Consider the following 11124-nt stretch of genomic DNA (forward strand, 5'->3'; position numbering starts at 1 on the left):
TACCGAGAGGGCCCAGAGATACCTCTCCGACAATCGGAGTGACAAATCCTAATCTCGAAATACGCCAACCCAACATCGACCATTGGAGACACCTGTAGTACTCCTTTATAATCACCCATTTACGTTGTGACGTTTGGTAGTACCCAAAGTGTTCCTCCGGTAAACGGGAGTTGCATAATCTCATAGTCGTAGGAACATGTATAAGTCATGAAGAAAGCAATAGCAACATACTAAACGATCAGGTGCTAAGCTAATGGAATGGGTCATGTCAATCAGATCATTCTACTAATGATGTGACCTCGTTAATCAAATAACAACTCATTGTTCATGGTTAGGAAACATAACCATCTTTGATTAACGAGCTAGTCAAGTAGAGTCATACTAGTGACACTCTGTTTGTCTATGTATTCACACATGTATTATGTTTCCGGAAAATACAATTCTAGCATGAATAATAAACATTTATCATGATTATAAGGAAATAAATAATAACTTTATTGTTGCCTCTAGGGCATATTTCCTTCAGCGGTCTGTTGCGTCGTCACCCTCTTGGGGGCGTCGTCATGGAGCGTAGGTGCCCACCGGTTGCATTTCTTCGCCATCGGCGGGCGAGCTCGGATCCTATCTCGATGCTCCTTCAACTCTGGCTTGGGGTGATTCCGACAGCTTCCTATCCTTTACACGTGACGTCGAGAGCATCGCTCTCTGTCCTTGCTGTCTGCAGGCAGGATCGTTGCTCCACGGTCCAGAGCGAGAGGGCAGGGGTGCCCTCTCCAGCGACAACTTGGTGTGGGTGTTGCATCGACGTCCGGTGGTTTCTCTCGGAGGCACGGTCTCTCTTCTAGTTAGTAGCCTTGGTGTGTCTTGATGGAGTGTGGGCACTCTTGTAATCTTGTTCTATCTTCGATCTGCTTTGTAAGAGGTTCCCCTCATCACTTTGTATCGGTTCGGCCATGGTGCTTTATATATAAAGCGGGGCGAGAGCCTTTTTCAGTAAATAACGTGGACCTAAAAATATGCTATATGCATGTTGTAACGCACTAAAGCATGTCATTAGTGAGAGATTGTATGCTGATTTATTTAGCAAGGCATTACGCTATAGCATGCTACTAGCAACATTATAGTGCGCTATTTTTTTCCAATGATTAAAAGGCGGCGTGCCGATCGATCCAGTTCTTTAGGCTAACTCATATATGCGGTACGATGATGCGTGGGGGTGCACAGGTGGTGCACGGTACTACTCCTTCTAAGGAATCTGTTGCAGAGGAAACTTTGCGGAGATCCTGCTAAAGCTACCGACGAGGGATGCCGCTCGCTGTTGCTCCGTGTCGAGGCTCTGGCGGTGCATCATAAACGACCCCTCCTTCCACTCCCTCCATGCCAAGGTCAGCCATATAGTCTCCGACGCCGGCGCGGAGGCCTTGATTGTGTCGGCGATTCACACGGCTGGCAAAGCCTCCAAATTGTCATCTGTAACGTCTCCTCCCCGAAGCCCATGTGCCGCGGATCCAGCTTGCCTACTCCCTCCTCATACTTCCTTCCGTGCTCCCACTTTATCATACGGCTGTTTTTTTTTCTTTTTCTTTCTTAATATAATCATCTTCCTCCTAATTTTAACGGGGTTGACCCGGACCTTATTTTGTTTCAATCAAATCAGACCATGTATGCGGGAGCACGGATGTGCGCATGCTTTGGGCTCAGGCAAGTCTCGTCCATGTGCCGCATCCTCGACTTGGCGAGCGGGTACAACCCCATCAATGCCTGCAACGGTTTCCTCCTCCTCGGCATTGAGAATTGGCCTGTGTTCATGTGCAAACCCGTCACCAGCGAGAAGCTAGAGATCCAGTCTCTGGCCAAGATCAACTTCATCTGCTGGCACATGTACGCCATGGGGTTCAGCTGTTCCGGTTCTCGTTCATTATTGAGCCCGGGGTCAACCTCCTGGAAACGTGTACACCTGGTTATGGTCCCTTACATTCCTAGTTTATTAACTTGCTGATTTAGAAACTATTAAGGAAAGATCCACAAAATCCTTAATCTATGATTAAAGCCATTACGATATATATGCATTTGGACGAAAGATTGTGCATGACTTTGGTAATAATAATGACTTTGTAAATGCATAATCTTATTTCACTCCTTTCTAAGAAAGAATTGTTGTTATCTACGTATTGTTCTATATCGGTGGACATATCAGGCTAGATATCGGCCATATTGGTCAATATTTCGGTTCATATCAGATGATATGTTGGAAAATGATATTTACCAAATGATATGTTATATTTATATCGGTAGGGCCCAAAAGTGATATATCGACCTATATATCGGTCATATCGGTCTAGAATTTAAAGCTTGAGCATGATATGTGGTCTTGGCTCGCTACCGCCGATGTTCGTGGACGGAAAGCTCTACCTGGTGATACAGACGTGTTATCATTGGGAGCTCGATGTGATACATGTGACTGACGTCGCGAGCGAGGCGCACTGCACGTACCGTCTCCTGAATCCGCGTTCGAACGAGTAGGCCGCAGCGGTGCACGTCTTGAAGCATCGCCATGTGCACACCCGACGGGAGATCGATTTTTGGATCATGCAGCAGCTAGGTCCTCCGCTGCATGACAAGAATGACAAGTGGTTGCTTCACTACCAGAAACTGCACTTTTCCCCGCGGGGTTTCATTTTCCCGTGAGGCCCGAGAAGCCCACAAGAATATGTATTTTCCTGATGGCATAATTAAGACGCGAGAAAAATCAGACATTTTCTTTTGCATGGTAATACATGTTTCATTCATAAAGAACAAAGTATAAATCACGTAAAGACCGACATGACAAAACTGAAAAGATAGCAAAACATCTCTGAGCTTGACACGAACGTCCGTCGCTTGCCTCTGGCACCACCACAACAGTCAGGGAAGAAAAGAATGACGAATCACCTCCTCACCTGAGCACGGCGCGGCTCCATCGCTGATATGCAACTTTGCAGACCTCCAAGGTAGCTCACCAAAAGTGAAGCCCCTGCCGGTGAACGAATCAGACCAGGGCAACACTCCAGACATACCATCGAACTCCAGATCTGGCACCCATCACGATAAGACGCTGGCGGAGGAAACCATACATGCCATACATGAACCACGAGCCCAGCACATGTTTCGTCTTTTAGATGTCGTCGATGCAGACCACAATCTGCATCCACTCCTGAACTACCTCCGAAGCTGTGCGCCGATGTTGGAGCAAACACCGTCGCAATGACGGAGTTCGAGGACACAGGTCCACCATGAGGATGCTGCCACCGCCATGCCATCCTTGCTTGAACATACTCGTTTCCAAATACATCCCCAACCATAGGACGGATGGCCTCGTTAGGGAAGGATCAAAAAAAACTTTATTCAGCATCATCATCGTCGCCGCCGAAGCAAACACCGTGAACAACCTAAAAACCTAGACTACGAGGAAGTAAAAACGATCCATACGCGTGAAACCGGCGACCCCCTCATCATCAATGATCAAGGTCGGCGACGGAGGGGAGCTGCCAGAGGACGGCGCTGAAAGATCGGCCTCCCTTGGCAGATAGGATTCGAGACGACAGGGACGAGATGAAAACAACGATAGGAAAATCGGACATTTTGCTGTAGGGTCGGACTTAAAGGAAAATACGTTGTCCTGTGAGTTGGGACGCACAGGAAAATACGTAGACCAGCCCGTCGCACCGGAGCCCATGTTCGTGCCAAAGCAATAGTTTGTACCATGCAAAAAAAAAACAATAGTTTGCCCGCACGAAAAATTTGCTCTCTCATGTGGCAATAGTCGGGAAGGTTCGAGCGAATTTCTGTTTCGTGTGTGTGGTGGCCCACGGGGAAAACAAAGGAACCATACACAAAGCGAAACCCTACCCAAAAATTCCCCAATCGTGTCCTCATCCAGCGGCCACCTCCCAGATCGCATCGCGTGTCTCGTCGCCGCCGCCGCTGCAGCCGCCGTCTCAACCCACCTCCATGGCTACAACTTTTATATGGGTGACATGGTCAACCATAACACCAAGGACTGGATGACTACTTGGCTAGCACCTGGCTTAACGACCGCAATGGTATGTTGTGCTACAGGGTAGACGATCGTCTCTACCAGTACGCCACAGAGTTTGCACCTTTTCCTTTGTCCCTCCTTCAAGAAAAGGCGATTAGGGTTTCTGCCTCCCGTCGGCGGCGTCATCAATCTCCCACGTTTTTGTAGCTTTAGGGACATGGGTGCGAGGTGGATCCCGGCTCTCGTCGGTGTGAGGGCTCCGTTTTCAGATGCTTCTTCAAGTTTTATTAAGGTTTGTGTCCTGCTCAAGAAGACGAGATGATAGCGGCTTCTTGAAGATGGAATAAGGTTCTTCCCATCTAGGCCCTGTCCCAATGATGTGTCTAGCATCGTCGAAGGGCGTGTGGAGGTGTGTCTCGGGCGGATTTCAGGAGATTTGGTCGGTGGTTGTCTTTGGTGGATCCGCTCGGATCCGGTCTTTATTCGTCTTTGTTCATGTGTCTTCAGGTTGGATCCTTCCGATTTAAAATTCTCTTCATCGGCGGCGGTTGCTGTTCTGGGGCATTGGTTCTATGGGACCTTAGCACGACGACTTCCCGACTGTCTACTACAACAAGTTGTATCCGGCTCCGGCGAGGGAGGGGTGATGACGGCCGCGCACCTTTGGCTCGCTTCAGTGCTGGTAGTCGTCGCTATGTGATTTATGAATCTGGATATAATTTTTATTATTTTTGGTGTTCGTTATACTGCCATGATTGAAGATGAATAGATCGACAGTTTTCTGCAAAAAGAAAATTACATCAACAAGAAGCGACACTTTTGCACATGGGAACACGAACTCCGGCTGTCGGCTACTCCATTTCAATGGCGAAATGCATTCCGGGGTTACCGTCCCAACCTACTCCCGCCTCATCCAGCCTTTCTGTCCGAGTCCAGCCTTCTCCGCTGCGACGCACAAGAACAGTTTGAGCACGCCTTGTTGCATGTGCGGTGCCAAAAATCATCAAACAAACGCCATTCCATGTGTGCACCCAAGGACGCTGACAACCAGCATGCTGCGGAGAGGGTTCGTGAGCCAACTCCGTAATCAACCATTGGCCAATTTCTGCCCCAGAATTTTTATTGACTCACATATATTTTGTACCTTAATTTCGGCCTTTGGTTTTGTGAGGAAAATATACTTCCCGCGTTCCTTTCTGTAAGGTGTAGTGTTAACATTTTTTAAGCTAAAAACTATTATTTTCAAGAAGTCTACTTTTTATCTTCGCTGAAGTTTGTCAAGTTCAATGATTCTGCCCATCCACTTGCCGTCAACTCGCCACTTGGATACATACATGCTTGACCAAACTTGGTAATTTGCCAAATTTGCATAACATGAAATTAAGGCAGCAGCTTGTATTTAATTAGGTTTCGGGAGCTTAAAATTCTCATTGCATCAAGCTAGCGAAGCCTTAGATGTAGTGTGGGAAAATGAAATCTAGTAGCATTCCACGAAAGGATGTGCCTTGAAGAAGTCATGATCTTTTGCGTCACTTGGGGTGACCTTGTCCGACTGCTTCATGATCATTCTTTTAAACATCGACGCACATCTGAATAGGCATTCCAAAACATCAAACTCGTGGTGATCTCTATTGAATTTATGCTCCAGTTAACTCATCCAAAAATTCGAACTGATGAAAAGAGGCGGGCAATATATTTCAACAGTCTGTTTGGAAACCGTTGATTTCCACTTCTGCTAGTTTCGTCAAGGAGATAACTTGGCTTGTCCAGTCTATTCACAATGGTCTACGCATTCCTCTTCATCCTAAGAATAACAATTAGCACAGAAAGAAGTATAAATATTGCTACAGTAAGAAAATAATTGTTCGCTTGAACAAATACAGAGGCGCTACTATATATAGCATGTATGTGTATTGTTATTTTTAGCAGTCTGCTAGCATGTTGCAGTACATCTCGTAGAAATAACAACCTAGAGGAGAATACGTACCGTGGGTGCCCTATCGGTGTCAGGTAGACCCAGAGCTTAAGCCTACGTATGGCAGTACGAATCGGATGCATGTTAAGGAAAAAGAAGACAACTGCACCATAAACATGGCCCAAAGTTGTGAGATTCAGTTCAAGTCCAAGACAGATAGGTCCGAGGCAACCTCCATCTGCACTACTTGCCGCGGCAACCTCCAAGGCACGGTACTTGTTTTGCAAATTTGAGCAAACAATTCCATCATAAAACCCTGTTTTTTTTAGAAAAGGAGAAAGACCCCCTCTGGAAAATGCATGCAACCACTTTATTAATTATTCATAAAAGACCTTACAGAGAGATACATCAGTAAGTTCGAAATCACCATCTAGGCAACATCTGTCGCTACCCCTATCCAGTTGATTAAGGGATACTGATAGTCTAGACCTAATACCACAAACCTTGCAGCCAAGCCTAACATCTAAGACTTGAGATCCCAACCAAGCGACTTGCCGGGTATGGGGCACACAACGGTCCGGTGCGCTCTCAGCGGCCCCCGCCGCCAACTACCATTACTCCATCTTCAAAGCTGTACTGACACACCATCCTTGCCCGATCTAGCTCCTGTTGACGCCACCATGGCGCCCAACGGCACCACCTCCCTGCGCGTGAACTGCTGAGCATGTCGTGGTCGCCGCCAGTACACCTCAGCACCATATGCCGCCAAGTACCACCAACCGACACAACTTGAAATCTCTGGAAAATTTGTCGTGCATAGCACCTGCCAACCAGGGATGGCAAAGTGTAGCACCTGCCAACCAGGGATGACAAAGCGTAGCACCTGTCGGGCAGACATGACTTGACATCTCCACCCAAGCTCCGTGCAAGATGAAGCTGCTCCATCTCCTGTCTCTGACTTCCAACACTGCTCCACAAACGATGCTCCAAAGAGAGAAACGACACCGCAGTGCCGTCATCGTCCGATCTGGAAGACCAGATCCTAGGGTTTCCCCTAGAGCAGTACGAGTGGGTTGACAGTAGTCACACGATGATGCCTTCATCAAGGTAACAACGCAGAACACTGCCATCGCCTGCCGTCGGCTCGGTGTTTACCGGCAACTATGTCTCCCCGACTCGCAGCCCTTACTAGATGACGGATCCAGAGATCCGAACACCCATCCTCAGGCCGACCACCTCTGACGTGAGAGATGACCACCACCACCCGCTGCACCGCGTCCAGATCGACGGCCACGCCGGGCCGCCACCCCCTCCCCTCCGCACCGTACGCTCGTCACCAGATCCGGGATGGGCCCGAGCCGGTCGGATATGGGTTCGCCGCCCCGGCCACCGCCGCCCCATGTACATCCGGCCGGTTCCCACTAGCACCACCGCAGGCGCCACCATGGGCCGAAGTGGGGGTCGCGCCTCCGCAAATCTGGGCGTCCGCGCCACCCATGGATCCGGGGGAGAGGGGAGAGGCCCTCCACTGCCGCGTCGCGTGCACGGGCTTAGCCCGGCGCCGACCAGCCGCGACGGCGGAGGGGAGGACGGGGAAGGGCGGGTGGCTGGCGGCTGAGGTTGGCTTCTCCCGTGTCACCCGCGAGGGGAACGATGCTAGAGGCCATGTTGCTCGTATAAATCACAAATGTTTTTCACTTTTAGTCGGAGTATGCGAGACTATGGAGAGTATGGGAGGAGGAAGGGACAAACCTTGAGAGCATCTATGCGCAACACCGGAGGTTGTACTCTCTCTGTTGCTGTCATTGACGCCGACAGCAAGCTCAGCATCACAATCAGCAGCTCGAGCATGGGCGTGGCGACGTCGATGCAGTGTACCCATGATTTGGTCTCTTAGACGACGAACTCCTACAGTGAAGACGTGGGCAAATGGCAACCAAGGCTATGAGGCCGCCGACGGTGCAACCCGAGAGCACGAGCTTTGTGAGGGCGGAGAAACATTCACCGGCGGACGGCGCGGGGAGGTTGATAGGGACCAGGAGGTGAGTGAGATTGAGGTGGCGCATTGGAAGCTCGGCAGGCCTTAATGTCCTCGAACATCGCGGCTGCGCGCCCCATGGGAGGGCGAGGACGAGCTGCTCCGGCGAGAGCCGCACGGCTACGCAGATCCGTGCGTGCATGAACAAACTTGGGATTTGGCACATATTCTTATTTGCATATAACATGAAACTAAGCCACCAACAACGTGAGCTTAATTAGGTTTAGGTGCAGAGTGGGAAGATGAAATGTAGTAGCATTCCACAAAAGGATGTGCCTCGAAGAAGTCACGAACTTTTGTGGCACTTGGGGCGACCTCGTATGACTGCTTCAGGACCATTTTTTTAATAGTTGGCGCACATCTGAATAGATGTTCCAAGACATCAAACTCGTGATCGTCTCCTTGGAAACCGTCAATTTCCACCTCTGCAAGCTCCATCAAGGAGACAACTTGGCTTGTCCAGTTGGTGGGGGCGCAAGCACAATGCTGTCGGCATTCCTCTTCATTCTAAGAAGAATAATTAACATATAAGCAAGAATGAATATATGTACAATGAGAAAAAATTGATCCACTAAACAAGTATAGAAGTACTATTCCCTCCTTTCCATAATAATTAGTCAAACCTCATAGAGTTTGACAAAGTTTACTAAGAAAATTGTCCACATTAATAATACCAAATAAATAAAATATAAAAGTATGTCTCATGATGCACATATCTAATGATCTTTACTTGGTATCATAGACATGGATTTTTCTTTCTTTTTATTAACTTGTTAAAGTTGGCAAATCTTAACTCTTAAAAAAAATATAGGCAAGCACTATATTTTATAGCAGATGAAGTATTATTATGTATATTATTATTAGTTTTTGGCAAAGTGTACTACTATGTTGAAATACATCACGTAGCAATAACATGCATTAGAGGAGAATACGTACCGCGGATATAGTATCGTGGTCGAGTAAGGAAACCCTGAGCTTAAGCCTATGTATGGCAGTACGAATCCGGTGCATCTTAAGGAAAAAGAACACTACTGCTCCATAAACATGGCCCAAAGTTGTGAGATGCAGCTCCAAGTCCATGACAGATAAGTCCGCCGCAATCTCCATCCACAGGTGTTGCTCGATTTGCCGTGCTTTATTTTGCGTCCATGGAGATGATGCACCATAGCCATTCTGCAAATTGAAGCAAATAATTCCATCTTAAAGCCATGTGTCCTCAAGAAATGTGATTCTACAGCATGTGTGGACCTTTGCTCTTCTTGAAGATTTGTGTGCCATGCTATGTATTCATTTTATGTATCTACTTGTATTCTTATTACATAACATTCTTCTGACAACTTTTCCCTTTTGCTAGAGATTCTTGGTATGCCATGCACCCCACCTTGACACGCAATGCTTTACCCGCCAATAGTTTACCATGTGATTTTCAAGCTTAAATCTATTTTATCTGTTGCATCGATTGTCCAATTTATAATCCGCTTGCATCTTCGTGTTCTTGAGCACACTTGAAGATATTTTGAGATGTTTTAAAATTTAAATTTCAAAACATGATGAAACTATCTTTTTGCGGGTAAACCTGATGAAAATATAGAAATTTATTCATAAAGAAACATAAGGTCAACTAAGAACATATTGACATGGAATGAAACATTATATTTCTATGGAACACATTGATCCATAGTGAAACATGTGTTTCATGATTCACTATGGATCGTCGAGTTTCATGGAAGATCATACTATTTCATTTTGTGACAATATCTTCTTGGTTAAGATTATGATTCTCTACAAATTTGTTAAATTTCACCAAGTTTTGCCATGTTTCAAAATTTGAATTTTAAAAGTTTCCAAAATATATTGAAGACTGGTCCTGTTTCAAAGTCCTAATTCTGCGGAACATGAATACACAAACGGGTTATAAATTAAACAATTGGTTAAGAATATAAAATATATTTAAACTTGAAAATCACATGAAAAAGTATGGGTTGATAGAGCACTATTGCGAATTTTAGTTTGAAACGTACCCACTACCAATTAATTTACGGTGGCACAGAACACAAACTATGGCCTACATGTCAATAAGTAAAAATTGAATACTTGTGTGAACGAGAGAGAAAAAAACAAGAGGTGGAATTAATGAATGGCCGACGCATGTAAATCAAACATGTTATTAACTCTGAGAAGTTGGCGTATGTGAGACTGTGTTCGCCCCTGTAGAGTAAGGGGAGGAGGAGGGGACTAACCTTAACAGCATCTAAGCGCAACACCGGAGGTCGTGGTCTCTCTACCGCGGTCGTCGTTGGCGCCGACAGCAAGGTCACCATCTCAAGTCTCCAGTAAGCAAAGCCATCGACGTCCAGTAACCAAAATTCCCCGTCGTAACGGCAGCGCCATGATACATTTTCCGCCATGGGCGCCAGGACAGAAACACTGAGTCTGGAGCCTGCAAGGGAGGACACGGTCAGCTGCTCGAGCATGGGCGTGGCGACGTCGATGCGGCGTACCCATGTTTGGGTCTCTTCGACGACGAGTTCCCGCAGTGAAGAGGATCGGACCGTGATATCGAGCGGGACGCGTGCGACGCATGAGTAGCCAGGGCGGGAGAACCTAAGCGTGCGCAGGCGCGGGCAGTGGGCAACCAAGGCGGCAAGGCCGTCGGCGGTGCAGCCCGAGAGCACGAGTGTTGTGAGCGCCCGGAAAAGTTCACCGGCGGACGGCGCGCGGAGGGTGATAGGGGACCAGGAGGTGAGCGAGATTGAGGTGGTGCGTTGGAAGCTCGGCAGCTCCACGTCCTCGAACATTGCGGCTGCGCCCCATGGGAGGGCGAGGACGAGCTGCTCCGGCGAGAGTCGTGCGGCGGCGCGCAGCAGCGAAGCGACGCTGACGCAGGGCGCCGACGCGCGGAGCGACCACTCTCGATTGGGGAGGTGGATGTCTAGGAGGGATACCCCATCGGTGCAGCCGGAGGAGACCACGTTGGCAAGCGCCGGTTCGGGGGAGCGGAAGGCGACGTCACGGAAGACGAGAGACGGGAGGCGCGTCCAGAGGCCGCGCCACCGGCGGGAGAGGACGCCGGCGCGCGCGGCGCTGCGGACGCAGCCCAGGCGGCCGAGAATCAGGAGAAGCAGATCGTCGGGGAGGTCGCTGATGCGGTCC

At 48.3% G+C, this 11124-nt stretch overlaps 1 long non-coding RNA gene across 1 annotated transcript; it reads right to left on the reverse strand.

Annotated features, from left to right (window-relative positions):
- Window positions 1-8271: 8271 nt before the first annotated feature.
- On the reverse strand, window positions 8272-10276 carry LOC119336600. Its single transcript, XR_005162655.1, has 3 exons — window positions 10212-10276; window positions 8908-9144; window positions 8272-8478 (listed from the first exon to the last, which is right to left on the reverse strand). It is a non-coding gene; the product is annotated as an uncharacterized LOC119336600 (long non-coding RNA).
- Between the last annotated feature and the right edge of the window lie 848 nt (window positions 10277-11124).

This window comes from Triticum dicoccoides, chromosome 7B (genome assembly GCF_002162155.2).
Source record: "Triticum dicoccoides isolate Atlit2015 ecotype Zavitan chromosome 7B, WEW_v2.0, whole genome shotgun sequence".
NCBI lineage: Eukaryota > Viridiplantae > Streptophyta > Magnoliopsida > Poales > Poaceae > Triticum > Triticum dicoccoides.